This window comes from Crocuta crocuta, unplaced genomic scaffold (assembly GCF_008692635.1).
Source record: "Crocuta crocuta isolate KB4526 unplaced genomic scaffold, BGI_CrCroc_1.0 scaffold345, whole genome shotgun sequence".
Lineage (NCBI taxonomy): Eukaryota > Metazoa > Chordata > Mammalia > Carnivora > Hyaenidae > Crocuta > Crocuta crocuta.
The window spans coordinates 370,178-385,581 of record NW_027527574.1 but is presented as its reverse complement, the minus strand read 5'-3'; the positions used below and the strand labels follow the sequence as shown (position 1 = coordinate 385,581).

The following is a 15,404-nucleotide window of genomic DNA, read 5'->3' as shown; positions in this document are numbered from 1 at the left end:
TTCACCATATCAAAGTTCATTATGAGACATCTCCAATACATTTTTCATAGAGCAAAAATAAAAAGAGAACAGGAGTCCTTCAATTAGACTCCTATAAGGACATCCACAGAGACTGAGAGAAGCTGATCAAACAGCTTACTTAGCCCAAAAGGGACCAGGTAGAAGCCACGTCGCTTTTATGACACGGAAGTTGCTTTGCTTTTTGTATCCCACATAATTTCTAATTATAGTTTTTCACCCTCTCCTAGTCAAGCACAAGAAACAAGGGTGCAACAATCTCAGCTGGAGCCCAACTTCCTCCAGCATTTCAAGCTAATGTGCCACGTCTCCTAGGTGTTTACCTGGCCTGGCGTGAGTCTTACCCTGCCTGACACAAACACCTGTCACTCTGGAGGGAATCTGCAAACAGCTCTGTCCTACCAGTTTTATAAAAAATAATCAAGGTCCCCTTCTGCCTCTCCCCCCACCGCCTTTTAACACCTTCGGAGGATACTTAGGTAGCTTCTAAAGCATGAAAAAGTGACATGTTATAGATTAGTTATAAAGCAGATTGTATAACATGAAAACTTTGTCATGTGTCAGGATTTGTAAGTGTGTTTGCAAATAAATTTTGACTTGTTGGAGTTCATATATTTAATATGTTCAAAGTTAATTAAAACAAAATGCATTTTATGCATGATTTTTCTGTCCGTGTTACTGTTGTTGCAGATGAAAGGATGATAGCATGGTTGCAGGAATTGACTCTCAGTACTCAAACCTCAGAATTTCAGAATGGCTTTTTCTCAGGTCCAAAGCCCTCACTAAGCAGTGCCCTCAGGAATTCATCATGGATGTTTAACTTGCTTTTAACATCTTTAGCCTCTCCTCTGCCTCCAGGATGTGTCAGAGAAGCGGTTCTTTCAGACCCGCGTAATGAGAATACTGGACGGTCAGCAGTGGGAGCTGAGGTGAGCTTCTGCCTTGTATGGGCGGGAAACGGACGCACAGACCGCCCTCCCAGGGCCTGACACTGGGGTCCTGGACCCCATGGCCAGAGACCTTTCTGCTCTACCTCATTCCAATGGCATTTGTCATGTTTCTCTACAATTCCCACAGTTCCAAGAATTTTTTTCTTTTGTGGGGGAAGAGAGACATTCCCAAGCAGGCTGTGTACTGTCAGCATGGAGCCTGTTGGAGGGGCTCCATCCTGTGACTGTGAGATTATGACCTGAGCTGAAATCAAGAGTTGGGTGCTTAAGTGGCTGAGCCACCCAGAGGCCCCACATTTTTTTTTTTTCAAAAAAGACATTTTAAAAAGTAAACTATCTCTGCTGCACTAAGTAACTTATCTTTTTATTAAGGATTTGTTGGGGGGCAGCAAGGGAGATTATGGTATACCATCAAAGTCTCCACTCTTTTTCTTTTGGACAGCAGTTTCATGTGAATCAGTACATGTAAGCTATCTCTAAAATGAAGACTCAGAAGGTGTTTCAAGAGTTTCAGGTTTGTAATTTTATCTACCAATTATTTTTATTACTCTATTACATAAATATTACATTTCCATTTTATTTTTTTTATTTTTTAAAATGTTTTATTTATTTCTAGGAGAGAGAGAGAGAGACAGCGTGAGCAGGGGAGGGTCAGAAAGAGAGGAAGACACAGACTCTGAAACAGGCTCCAGGCTCTGAGCTGGCAGTCAGCACAGAGGCCGACACGGGGCTCGAACCCACGAACCACGAGATCATGACCTAAGCGAAAGTCGGACGCTTAACCGACTAAGCCACCCAGGCGCCCCTACATTTCCATTTTATAATTAATAGAATTTATATAAATGGACAGTTCATATATGGCAGTTTTACCTGGGCTCTGTAGGTCCTTTTCTTCCTTGTGTTTTGGGCTCTTTCAGGTGCATATTATTTCTCACAAAATCCCCATAGATGCTTATCAAAATGTTAAAGAAGACTCCAAAGAACCGACTCATATATGGTACAGATGGATTTGAAATAATGCTTTTGTCACTTAAATCAACCACACTGCTTCTCAAAGTAGTGATAACTCATAGATACCAAAACTGTGATGAACTTGTTTGACCGTTCACTTGTATCGCTATGAGGATAGCTGTTGAGACGGGGAGACTCCTGTTAACAATTCACTTACCTCCCTAATTTCTTAAACCAACTTTGGTGATTGGTAGCTTTTTACTGGACTCATGTTCCTGCCAGGTTTACAATGGTATCATTACTGTTTTATGAATTGGATCTTTATGAAAAATAGCAGTCTATACTCAGGTAGACCTTCTACTTATTCCTTTTGAATATTCATGAGATTTGGTTGTAAATGTTATAACTTTCTATGAGAAATTATTTCTTATAATCAGATACTTTTTCCTAATATTAAAATGCTAAATGTTAAGATGATGGTAATATTAGGATGATAGTTTCTGTTAGTAATTCTTAAGGGGGGAAATCTGTTAAAAGCCTTCTCATTTTATAGCTTCTAAATTTAAATTCCCTAAGTTTTGTCATAGAGATGTGTACCATTTCCCTCTAATTAAGCTAAAAAAATCATCTTTCAGGTACCTTATTTAAATATTGTAAGTTAGGGGCACCAGAGTGGCTCGGTAAGTGTCTGACTCTTGATTTTAGCTCAGGTCATGATCTCAGGGTTTGTGGGATTAAACCCTGAGTTGGGTCAGTGCTGTCAGCACAGAGCCTGCTTGGGATTCTCTCCCTCCATCTCTCTCTCTCTCTACTCTTTCCCCTCCTCCCATTGTGTGCACACACTCTTTTTCCCTCTCTCAAAATAAATAAATATTTTTTTTTAAAAAATGGATAAATATTGCAGGAAAAAGTTTACAAATTACCTCCTTTTCTTTTTAGCCAAAACAAAGTTCAGTGCTTGAAAACCATCAAGGAAGAAGGGTGAGTACATCAGTTATTGGATTAATTTTATTAAACCTCTATCATATGATCAAACTGTAACTACTGTCCTATCTCACAATAAATAAAAGCTTTGACAGAAAATGAATAAGTTTATCCTGTGGACAGTACTGTCATCCAGCTGTTTCTGTGGCTGGCAGTTCCAGGTTTTGAGGCCATCTCAAAGGAAAGGAAATCAGCCTGTGCGGGAGGGACTTCTGCACGAACTCATGTGTGTTTGGTTGTAATTGGTTTTGCATGCTCTGGTTGTTTAAGATTCATGTGCTGTTTATACATTCACATGCATTTGTTTATACATAGACAAGTATATATTTGACTAAGGACCCTTTGAGGGAAGGATATCTATTGGCCATTTTATTTATACCTCTTCATAGTACCTGGTAAAGAGCTCTGTCTACCACAGGTCTTATTGATTCATTATCTAACTGCTGATCACCATTACATTATGGGGTTTTGGTTTTGTTTCTTTTCTTTTCTTTTCTTTTCTTTTCTTTTCTTTTCTTTTCTTTTCTTTTTCTTTTTTGCTTTTTTGTTTTATTTTAGTTCCATGGTGCTGCTGCCTTCCAAATAAGCTGAAAAGTTCTTTCTTCTCAGAACATATGAGTGCTGGTGGGGAAAAATGGGACTGAAGGACTATAATATGTTATAATGTCCCACTGCATTTGTGATAAATACATTCTGAGGTTTCAGATGTCTTCCTAAGGAAATGTCAAGTACGTGCTCCTTATTTACAGCACAGGCATCTTTTCACAAATCAAAGAAAGTACAGGTTTTTCCACTTTGCTTTTGGAATACAGGGCTGGGTGAAGCACCTCTTTTAGCCTATCAAAGGACTGATCACACGTTCAGAGTCTGAAGTTATGTGGATTCATATTTAATTATGTTGGCCAATTATTTTGCTACACTCACTGAAGGGGGAGGATGGTGACATAGAAGAGAATTCCCAGACCACATAAACTATTGCTATCCCTCCTAGCCATCACTCCCATACTATCTACATATTCCTGTATCCTTTCCTTTTTTTTTTTAATGAAACTTTCATCTGTGAAAAGAATAGCATTAAAGTGCAACAGAAGGAAGCTGTGTTCGGCATCAAGCAATATGCTGGAAGTGCTTGCAATTTAGAAATGCATTTTTTTTGCTTCTCCAGGGGGAAGCATTCTTGATCTCATTGTGTTTACAGTAAGGAGCTCTAGACATGTTTTTACAACCTTGACTCCAAACTGGACTGATTTATTATACTTGAGAATTGGAGCTGTGCTCTTTTTTAACCTTTAACTCCTTAAGGTTAATATTAATAGTTATTTTTCACATAAAATGCATATATTTGTGTTTCATTCTATACATGGTGGCTATTATTGGGACAGTATTCAAGGTGAAATTAAAAGGGGGCTTTGAGGGGCACATGGGTGGCTCAGTTGGCTAAGCATCCGACTTTCACTTAGGCCATGATCTTCTGGTTCATGGTTCGAGCCCCATGTTGGGCTGTGCTGACAGATCAGAGCCTGGAGCCTGTTTTGGATTCTATGTCTCCCTCTCTCTCTGCCTCTCCTTTCCTCACACACACTCTTTCTCTCAAAAATAAACACTTAAAAATTAAATAAATAAATTAAAGGGGGCTTTGAAACATTTAATGAAGTGACAAATTGTCAATCTAATATCTATTTTCTTGTGCAAGAAGATAGAAACTTTATAAGTGATAAAATTAAGTATCTAAATTTATTCTTTGTGTTAATATTTCTGGCCCTAGGTAAGAGGCAGTTTATAAAAGACTGAAATGATATTGTTTCAAGGCTTCATATGTATTAAGGTAGAATAAATCCTGTTATAGGACATCTGGGTGGCTCAGGCGGTTAAGCATCCAACTTCCACTCAGGTTATGATCTCACAATTTGTGGGTTTGAGTCACAAATTGTCACAAAGGTTGAGTCACAAAGGTTGAGTCACAACCTGCTGACAGGTTGGAGCCTGGAGCCTGCTTCAGATTCTCTCTCTCTCTCTCTCTCTCTCTCTCTCTGCCCCTCCCTGGCTTGCTTTCTGTCTCTGTCTCTGCCTCTCTCTCTCTCTCTCAAAAATAGATAAACTTAAAAAAAAAGAATAAATCCTGTTATAAGTCTCTAACCTCTTAACTTGATACCTCTCCACAAAATCAGGCAGACAGTGGTGCACTATCATTCACAGGAGTGGACCTTTTTATTTGACTATACAATAAAAGATTTATACTTAAGACTTTTCTTCCATGACACCTGTTCTTAAAAAGCTCTCTCCCCAACTCTCCACATCAGCCCCTATGTCCTTTGCAGTCCTCAGGCTGCCCATTCACTCATGCCTGTATGTGTGCTTTCATTTGGTTGGAGGCTTGCGGACTGACCACAATGCTAATAGCTGCCCTTGCAGGGTGCTCACTCTGGCAGTCAGGCTCCCAAGAAGAGCACAAACAGGATGCGAAGGCTGTCATGATTTCCAGAGTGGTCCATGCTTCCTGCATCCTTCTCCATGAGCCTATCTCTATCTGGGAGACTTGCCTGAGTCTGAAATGCTGCAGCAACAATGCTTCTGGGTGAACAGAAACACTTGGCTGTGAGAAGATGCAACCCCAGCTCTGATGCGGTGATGACGCGTCTCAGGGGCAGCGTGGACAGCTGTCATGGCCAGCTCCTCTCTCGTCTTTTCTGACCTCTTTTGACCTCATGTCATCCATAAGTAATGTCTGCAGTTTCATCCAGTGGACAACGCTTCCACTTCGCTAACGTCATTATTCGGGTCCCGCACTCGGCCAGTTGGCCAGATGAGCATGGAGCGCCGTCTCTTCCAGATGCCCCTGGCGCCTGACAGATGGCTGCGTCAATCATGTTTAAGACACAGTGTGCGCCTGTTTCCTTTCAGCCTCCTTTAAAACTGTACTAACCAAGTAGAGTGTGAGAGGGAAAGTCCAAACAGCAAGACTAGATTTGATGCTCAAAAGCCGCTGAGAGGAAACAAAGAGAAGATAGTATAAAAGGACAGAATGCATACTGGGGAGTGGATATGTTCGGGGCATTGTCCATGAAACTGGTCTTAGCAGTATCATTTCCATTCCTTCTAGTCCTTTTACCTTAAACCCAGAATCCCATCTTCCCATCTAGCACTTAGATGTGATTAAGAAAAAGCCTCCCTCAAGTCAGACACAATTTCTAGATCCCAGTTGCCACTCACCCCTCAGTTGAGTATCCTTATCCTTGTTCAGGACACAAACTGCTCAACTGTCCCTGTCAGCCCTGTTTACCTATTGACTTTTTAGAAACATCAGCAGAAGGTAATAGATCTCCTCTCTGGCAGCATCAGGACCTCATCGCCTCCAAAAAAGCACAAGGCCTAGACAGTCATTCTCTGAAGATCTGCCATGTGGGCACATAGACGTGCTGTGTGTATCACTTAGGAGGCCAAGATATCGACATTATAGACCACTACCGCAACAACGTATGCTTAGTCTTAATCCCACAAAGGGATGATGAGCACTTATTTCCAAATAGCACTAGAGGGTAACTTTTCTATTGTTTATAATAAACTGGCCACTTCTCAAGATGAAAAAAAGTAAAAGTGATCTTTACATTCTTATAACTATTTTAAACAAATGCAGTGGGTTTTTACAATCTGTGAGGGATACACACACACACACACACACACACACACACAGTTTGCACTCCAGTTTTGTCTCTCATTCTGATTCATTCATTCAAGAGAGCATTATGAGGTGGGTAATTTCTTCAGTGTTCTATTTAGGTGCAGGAAAGATAACACTGTGCATCAGGGCATGGCTGCTGTCTGTGTTCACCAAACACACTGTGTACGGCAGAAGAAGACTGTTTCTTTCATGTATCTTATCAGACCCTTATGAATGGAGTTCCCTTTCCCCAGAAAGAAACCTGGGATTCTCAGCAAGTTACCTCAGAACTGCCCACATCAGATTAGGTAGTACCGGAGGTGAAGGGTAACGAATAAGATGGCCACTGGCAGAAAGTTCTTGCTGTAGCTCAAGTCTGCTAGTCTAAGTCCCTCAAAGTGTGTCTTGAATCTAGGCTCTTGTCTTTAGCTGACTACTGCCATCCCCATCTGGGGAACTGTATATGCCCCAGATTACCTCCTTGCACCAGTCTTTGCTGGAGGTGTTTCCAGCTATCACAGTTCATCATAAAAAGGATGTCAGATCATGTTACCCTTCCCCTTTGCTGGAAGCTTCTAGTTGGTTTCCTGTTGCCTGTAGAGTAGATGCTGAATGCTTTAGTTTCACATAGGAGTCCTTGTAGGGTATGCTTCAAACCTACTCCCCTAGTCTCATCACCTATCATTCTTTCCCCGGTGTCACACACACACACACACACACACACACACACAGGCTAAGCTCTGGCATTCTCACCACTTTCCAGTGCTGCTGCCTGTCCATGGGTCCAGGCCTCAACACATGCATCACCTGGTAAAGCTTCTCCTCACGCATTAAAGATGCAGACCTCAGATGCAGTCTTTCCACATTTGGCCTGGCAGACAGTCCCATTCCTTCCTAAAAGACCCCACAGCACTTTCCATTCCTTTAAAAGATGATATTATAAGTTTTCTGCTTACCCATGCCCCCTTCTGATGAGACCCTTGAGGAAACGTGTATGTCTCACCCATCCTCATATCCTGGGGACCCAGCAAAATCCCGGGCACAGGGTGCTATTCTAATAAATGTTCCTTGAATGAGCGGATACATAAAAGAGAAACTTATGGTCTTTTAGGTCCTGGCCTGGTCCAAGGCCTGTGTCATTATTGCCCCCTTTCATTCATTGTTTAAAAGACCTAAATGAAAGAGTCATTCCATGGATGTTTCCAGAGTGAGCACAGGGCTACCTCTGGCACACACCATATTCCGTATCGGCAAGAAGCTATTGGTGCTTTGAATGTAGATACAAACAGTGAAGTTCAGTATACAAGCAGATTAGTTCTTAAGCAGCACACCTGGTTCCTGACTTCTCACAGCTGCCCCCTTATGAGCAGTTGGGTCAGGCCCGTGTGGATAGAGCCACCGGCAGTCTATTTTCCCTACTGTGACTTTCTTCTCGCTTTGGAGAAGTACGGCACTGCTGTTTGGATGATTGTGGGTCTGCGATGCCAAGATGTTTCAGAACAATGTTATGATGCCTGGTTGCACCTACTACCACTGAGACAAGCCCAGAAGTTAAATTATGAAGCAAACGTAAGCTTTGAAGAAATTTTTATTTAATCTGTATTCCCCTGTTTCATCTGTACATCCATCCAGCACAATCTGCATCATTATTAGCCACATCAACTTGCTTAAAAAAAAAAAAGAGTAAAAAGTAAGACATCTGTGTTATAGCATTAATATATTCAAAGGTTTTTACTTTCATCTTGCAGGCATTAACAGTGTGTAAATGCAATGTAAGCGCAACCTACAACAGCACTAAGTTAGCAGAAGAAAAATGTACTTAGGAGCCGAGAAAAGAAGGAGAGCTTGTCAAAATAAAAAAAAAAAAAAGAAAGAAAAAAGAAAAGAAACAGAGAGGGAGAGAGAGAGACGAAGAAAAGGTAAGTCTGTGTGGAGGGGTCAACCAGGTTAGGAATTATGCAAAAAGCAGAATTTTGTATATATAGAGATAGAGTATTTTGCGTATTGCTCTTCCATAGCTTTATTTCTAATTGCCAGCACAATTTCTAAGGCACCGAGGCAACCCTCAAGCAGTGTGCTGAAGGTGTGTTTGTGCTGCTATGCCCTCTGGCTTGGCTGCCAGCCTATTCCCTTAGATCAGAGCCAGAAGGCAGACTGTTTTCGAATACCGATCACCTCACCCGGACCTAATCCTTTGAGTTCTCTTTGGCATCTATTCCTTCTGCCAGTTTCCTCTTCTGTTCCTCTCTTTTCTTCTGAAGTTGACAACAAAGACATCCTCAGGGCCCTCCTTGATGTAAGACCACTCTTGATGTTATTACAGTGTGTTTTTTTTTGTACCCTAAAGTTGTGCTACTTTTATATTCAGCTAGCACAATATTTGCACACCAGAAGATAAAGAAAATGTGAATATGTTATACAGAGTGATAGTTTCTTTTTAATTTGTACCCCTCAGTGTTTTTTTTTTTTTTGATGTAAACCCTTTCCTTTCCCTGTCACTCATCTACATACCTGATCAAGAACCTGAAGGTCTTCCTTTATAGACGATGTTACTTCTATACCTTAAATTGGCCTGACCTGCCACTTTTAATTTTAAGAATATGGCTGTATGAGATATGGATGAATATGGAATTTCTATGAAACACAAAACTTTTGAACGGTTCCTGTCCTCTGTGATAGTGAGTTTTAAAAGGGAAATCTCCAAAGAGCTAATTAGTAGACAAGTAGAGCTCAGCCTGAACAAAGCTGAAAAGATTGCAGATAACTAAAAGGACCTGGCCATAGCTGACAAAAATCAAAGCCCTGACAGAGAGCTGGCAGTAACCTTGGGCTGCTAACTGACAGGGACAATAAAAAAAAGCCCTTCTGAACCTGACAGAGAGTGACAGCCCCACTCTAGGCTCTGGGAAGAGCACAGTATCTCCACCACAAGGAAGCAGTAATCTTCCAGCAGACAAAACCAAAGGCTTTTGCTGCCCACCTTAACTCTGAAAGATGTGACTGAGCTTCGACCACCACCACTCATGAAGGAAAGAAAAAGTGGGGGGAGGGGGGGTGGGAAAGAGAGAGAGAGAGATGAAACCCAGAGGCTTTTAAAAGTTTCTTGAAAAGTTCTAGGAGAGAGAGAGAGAGAGGGAAGGAGGGAGGGAGGGAGGGAGGGAGGAAGGGAGGGAGAGAGAGAGATGAGACAACTGAGGCTTTTAAAAGTTTCTTGAAAAGTTCTAGGAGAGAGAGGGAGAGGGAGGGAGGGAGGAAGGGAGTGATGAGACCTGGGGGCTTTTAAAAGTTCTTAAAAAGTTCCGGGCTAGCAGTTAACTTGAGAACGGGAAATCTCTTTCTGGAGTGGTGGGGAAAATGTGGGGCGGCCTAAGATAGAGAAGCACCAGGCTGTGGCCAGAGGCTCAGGCAGATGAGCATGAAGAAAAGCTGAAGGTGCCGGTTGGAAAAAGCCCATGCAGACCAGGAGGTAGAGCCCAATGGCCATCAGAAACATGGTTGTAAATGAAATGCATGGCACTGCCAGGAAGCTTGATGCACATAAGGACAAAAGGAAGGTGGGAATCAAGGAAATGAGTAACAGAAAGGGCAACCGTAATTCCTTGTTTGAAAACATAATTTGTAAGCAGGGATGTGGAGCAGAAAGCCTCATCTTTAAACTGCTAGAAGGGAGAGAAAACACAAAAATTATGATCTTTAAAAACCCTCTTGAATTCACTAAGAAGTGTGAGGAAGATCTGGTAGATTATTAAGTTTCGGCACTTATGAGCCCTATTCTAAATCCCAATGGGGCAGAATTCGTGAGAGGTAAGAAAGGCTGCTTCTAGTTAATGCTGGGTGATCTTAAAATGTCTCTCTGTGTTTATGAGATTCCATTATATATTTCTGGACATACAAACAATTATATTTAGGAAAGAGGCCAAGCCCTAACAAAGTGCTACAAGTATGAGGCGGGTACTTGAGAGCAAGCACTTAAGAAAGCATTTCGCTCTGAAACTCAAATGCTAATAACATACATTAGGTGGTTTCCATTATCCCTAAATAAGGTCTTAGTTCCAGACAAGTTCTTCTGCTTCTATATATATTCCTCCCCAGGATACTGAAATCTAAATCCTCCCTGACGTGGTAGGACTTGAAGACGTAATCAGTGATTGTAGACTCCGGGGATGTTATCTCAGAGGGAGACAAGTGGGAAAACCAGGGGAAAGCTTTAGAAATGTAAACCCGAGGAATTTTTGAAGAAGGGCATATAAATATACTTAAATTCAATAAGAGTGAATCTCCATTTTCTTGCTCAGACTCCAATATCTGTAGTCATATACTTCCAGGTTGCTGTTATGTCTATATAATTAAGTTATGATGGTAAATATTATTACATTGACCATCCACCAGAAGAGTGTCACCAACTCCCCCCTGTGCTACAATCCTATTTCCACAAAGAACACGTCTGACAAGTTACAAAGCTTGGCTTGGCTCAGAATGAGTCTGATCTCATACATCTGTCTGAGTCTGAGCAGGTCTGTCAGAAAGGTCGATTCGAGTCAAGCAAATATTTGAACACTTGGGTCATGGAAAATCTGCCCCATATTAAACTTGGGGGTAAAGGAATAGTTTTCTTTTTTGATTTGGGTTTGAGATTCAACATACATTTTAGAAAAGTAAGTGTATATCAGAACAGTGTGTTTTTTAAATATATCTGCTCATATTTATAGCTGAATATATAATCTAAAGCAAACTCCCCCCCACCCCTGAAAGGAAGTAACCTAGAAGCTGGTGTAAAGCACAGCCTAGAAAATATTTGTTTTTTGGTTCTTTATTCCACATTTACAGGAAAAACTAAGGGTTTTCTATTTCTTATTTTAAAATGATGCCACTGGAGTGCCTGGGTGGCTCAGTCGGTTAAGCAGCCGACTTTGGCTCATGCCATGATCTCGTGGTTCGTGAGTTCGAGGCCCATGTCAAGCTCTGTGCTGACAGCTCAGAGTATGAATTAGAATTATGGAGCCTGTTTCATAATCTGCATCTCTCTCCCTCTCTCTCTCCCCCTCCCCTGCTCATGCTCTCTCTCTCTCAAAAATGAATAAGCATTAAAAAATTGTTTAATAGTAAAAATCCTGCTACTGATTCACTTACAGGGGAACATAATGCATTATATATTTTTTTAGGAATGAAGGTAGATTTTTGGTGGACCATTTGTAGGGCTAACCCAAACATCTTCATCTCAGAACACTAGTATATATTTGTTTGACAGGGATTCAGAATAATAATAGGGAAAATCTGGGAGAGTTTTTTGGTCCTTTGTTGTACAGTTTCCAAACTTGAAGCTGCACAGTGACCCAACAGAAAGTAGAGCCCAAGGCTGACTCTCCACCAGACCTTTCACCATTAAGAGGCATGTGAACCATACTGGTTTAGTTCTGACTAGATTACTGGTCTGCTTTGGGGTTAATCAATCACTGCTTTGACTCTAGGTAAAAGTAAATTGTCCAAATATAAAGGCTTTAATGATCTTTTTTAGGTAGTGAATCTTCTTGCCACACTCGTTTCCTCCCTGGCTCACTTGAAAGCCTCTTAGTCTGCGTGGGCCGCCGTAACAAAATACCATAGACTGGGTGGCTTAACCACAGACATTTATTTCCTCTGAGTTCTGGAAGTTCTCAAGATCAGGGTGTCAGCATGGTTAGGTTCTTGGTGAGTACTGGACCCTTGCCTGGCTGCTGTCTTGCTATGTCCTCATATAGTGACCAGAGAAGGAGCAACAGACTCTCAAGAAGCTCTCTGGTCTCTTCTTATAAGGGCACTAGTCCCATCATGAGGGCTTTATTCTTATGACCTCATCTAATCCCAGTTACCTCCCAAAAGCCCCACCTCCAATATCACATTGGGGGTTAGGGCTTTAACATATGAGTTAGGGGGAAGACATAAACATTCACTTGTAAAACTTGCCATCATTTGTACTTGTTTTTCATTCACCTGCTTAAGATCAGTTTGAAAAAACAGAATAAAAGTTGGTTATCAGTTTTTCCCCTCCAGCATCTCAAATGGTATCTGGCCTACAGACATGATATAAGTGTTCAATAATATTTTTTAAATAAGCGGAAGAACCAGTTTTCAGTTCTTAGTTGAAAACTTGGTTCTCAGATAGTGGTTCACCTGATTTAAAAAAAAATCCATATGAATCTTTATTTTTTATTTATTTCTAGGAGAGAGAGAGAGAGACAGTGTGAGCAGGGGAGGGTCAGAGAGAAAGGGAGACACAGACTCCAAAACAGGCTCCAGGCTCTGAGCTGGCAGTCAGCACAGAGCCCAACGCGGGGCTCGAACCCACAAACCGCGAGATCATGACCTAAGCGAAAGTCGGACGCGTAACCGACTAAGCCACCCAGGCGCCCCGAAATCCATATAAATCTTAATTAGAACTCATAAAGGTGACCCTAAGAGCCTGCTTCCTCTTTCAACTTTTATTGGTGGTTATACCCCTCTGTCTGGCCCATCTAGAACTTACAGATTGAAACCTCTCCTGAGATTGGTTTATTAATGCGAATGCAGAAAATTCTTTCTCTCGGAACATATGCATCTTTTTGCATGCCCAAGTGATTTTTCCTTGGTGGTTCTCTGTGACAAAACCTTGAGGTACATTGTAACAAAATGGAAGAGAGAGTTGAAACACTGTCATATAGACACAAATTATTACATAAAGTCAGACATATCTTTTTTTCTGAATTTCTCCAATGAGAACTCTTCGATGAATTCTTCAGATTCTTCAATGACTTTGAATAAGTGCTTCCGATTCTTTTCAGGTGTCTAACTTAGCTTTTTTAACAGACCTTTCTGGGGCAGTACCCACATACATAGCTATCAACTTAAAACCATAGAAATACTACATTTTTCCAGCTTCTGCACACTGCCCTTAACTCATCCTAACACTGACTTTCTTTTTCTTTCCTTTTTAGACTAGAAAACAAAAGCATTTTCTAAAGGACAATAGGGCTTTTACCTTAAAAAAAAAAAAAAAAAGATAAATTAGCCTGGATAGTAAAATATATGCACCTCTCTTATGATAATTGCAATATAATTTAGATAAATCGTCAAAAGATATCAACGTTAAATGCCAAAACATCTCTGAGAAATGACAGAAAGAACATTCGATATCATTATGTTGGCGTGAAATGTCACCCTGTGTCAGTCTTTGCCCTAAGTAGTCAATAAGCCTTCTTTCCATTATTTTCATCCTGGAAGCAAAGATAATTTGTTTCTTTCTCTTTTTTCCTCCTTCTTTCCTTCTTCCTTCCCTCCATAACTTCTTTCCCTACTTCCTTCCTGCCTTCCTTTGAGTCTTAATATATAATTTGACTGTATGGAAAATTATGTTTGAGATCTTCTGAATACTTTTTTTGTTAATATGATTTTCTTTGCATTTTTAAAAATTTTGCTCTGTTTTTTTTTAAGTCCATGTATTTCAGTGGAGTTTACATTCTACCAATCATTACAGTGAATTTAGAGAATCCTTATAAGCTAATATTTCTTATGTCACTTAGATTGAAATAAAGATTCTTGATGGGAGATTTTCTTTATATATTTTTGTATTGGAGGCACCTACATTTCTACAAATGGAATAAGTCACAAGAAAGTTATCTAAAAGTTAATGCCTATAAGAATACTAAGACCTATGGTTGTACCATAACTTTTGCTAACCATACTTTAAAAAATGTTTTAGGTTGTTGGTCTTAGTTTTTCTTCTTTATTGTGAATGGTTTGTTCTTTCTAGACATAGAGAACAGATATAGAGGATCCTTTATGATTATGTTCTTATTTAATTTTTCAAGGCTTTGTCTTAGGAAGCAGTTTAAGATATTGAATGTAAAGTGAATCTACTCTATCAAATTAACTTGAAAACACTTGTTGGGATGAGCACTGGGAGCACTGGGTGTTTTATGGAAACCAACTTGACAATAAACTATGAAAGAAAAAAAACACTAGTTGAATTAAGTTAAATCATTATGTTGAGAACAAGTAGTTTAATTCAATCAAATGCTATTTATAAAAATTTTCTAATGATTTTTCTCCCCAAATAATTGTTGGTTAAATTACTCCTTTTATCCTAACTCAGCCTGTATGAACACTGATGAAATACAATAAAAAGACAATGTACATAAAGTGATACAGAAAAATGTGTCCACCAAAGTTACAAAAGATGAAAATTTAGAATACTTTTTAAAAAATATTTAATTCCAGTATAGTTAGTATGCAGTGTTATATTAGTTTCAGGTGTACAAATAATGATTCGAGAATTTTATATATTACTCAGCACTCATCATGATAAGTATACCCTTAATCTCTGTCACCTATTTCATCCATCCCCCACCCCCAACCTCCCAAACCAGAAAACAGATTCTTAACTATCGAGAACAAACGGATGGTTACCAGAGGGAGGTAGAATACTTATCTTTTTAAAAAAACATCCTATTTTTAAAACCTTTATGGAAACTATAGTTTATATTATACTTTATTTGATTAATTGCTTTAAATAGTCAGTGACTTTTTTTCTCTTTATAATCACTGTGGAGAGAGGAGGGTCGGGAGGGATACAGAGAGAGAGAGAGTGAGACAGAGAGAGAGACTTCATCTATGTAGTCCAAAGATGTTATAAAAATATTCCTATCTCGTGAGGATTTCTTAAAGCAATTTAAGTGAAGAATTCTCTTTTGCAGAGGGTGGAAATGTTCATCTGGTGTGTTTCTTGACCATTGTTATAATCATGGATGCAACTGTGTTGACCTCCTTCACTACATGATTTCTAGCTTAACCTGAACAATAAGAATATTTCTGGTGACTTCCTCCTGTTT

The 15,404-nt window shown here is 40.0% G+C and overlaps 1 protein-coding gene across 2 annotated transcripts in view; it reads left to right on the top strand.

Moving 5' to 3' along the window:
• TTC29 (tetratricopeptide repeat domain 29) overlaps positions 1–15,404 on the top strand; it is a 402,902-nt gene that overhangs the window by 46,103 nt on the left and 341,395 nt on the right. The window contains exons 3-5 of one of the 2 annotated variants that reach the window (XM_077770635.1): positions 877–947; positions 1,411–1,482; positions 2,859–2,900. The gene's annotated coding sequence lies outside the window, so the exon portion shown is untranslated. Of the gene's footprint in view, positions 1–876; positions 948–1,410; positions 1,483–2,858; positions 2,901–8,440; positions 8,481–15,404 lie in introns of those variants that run through there. The other variant, XM_077770617.1, reaches the window with a different exon arrangement.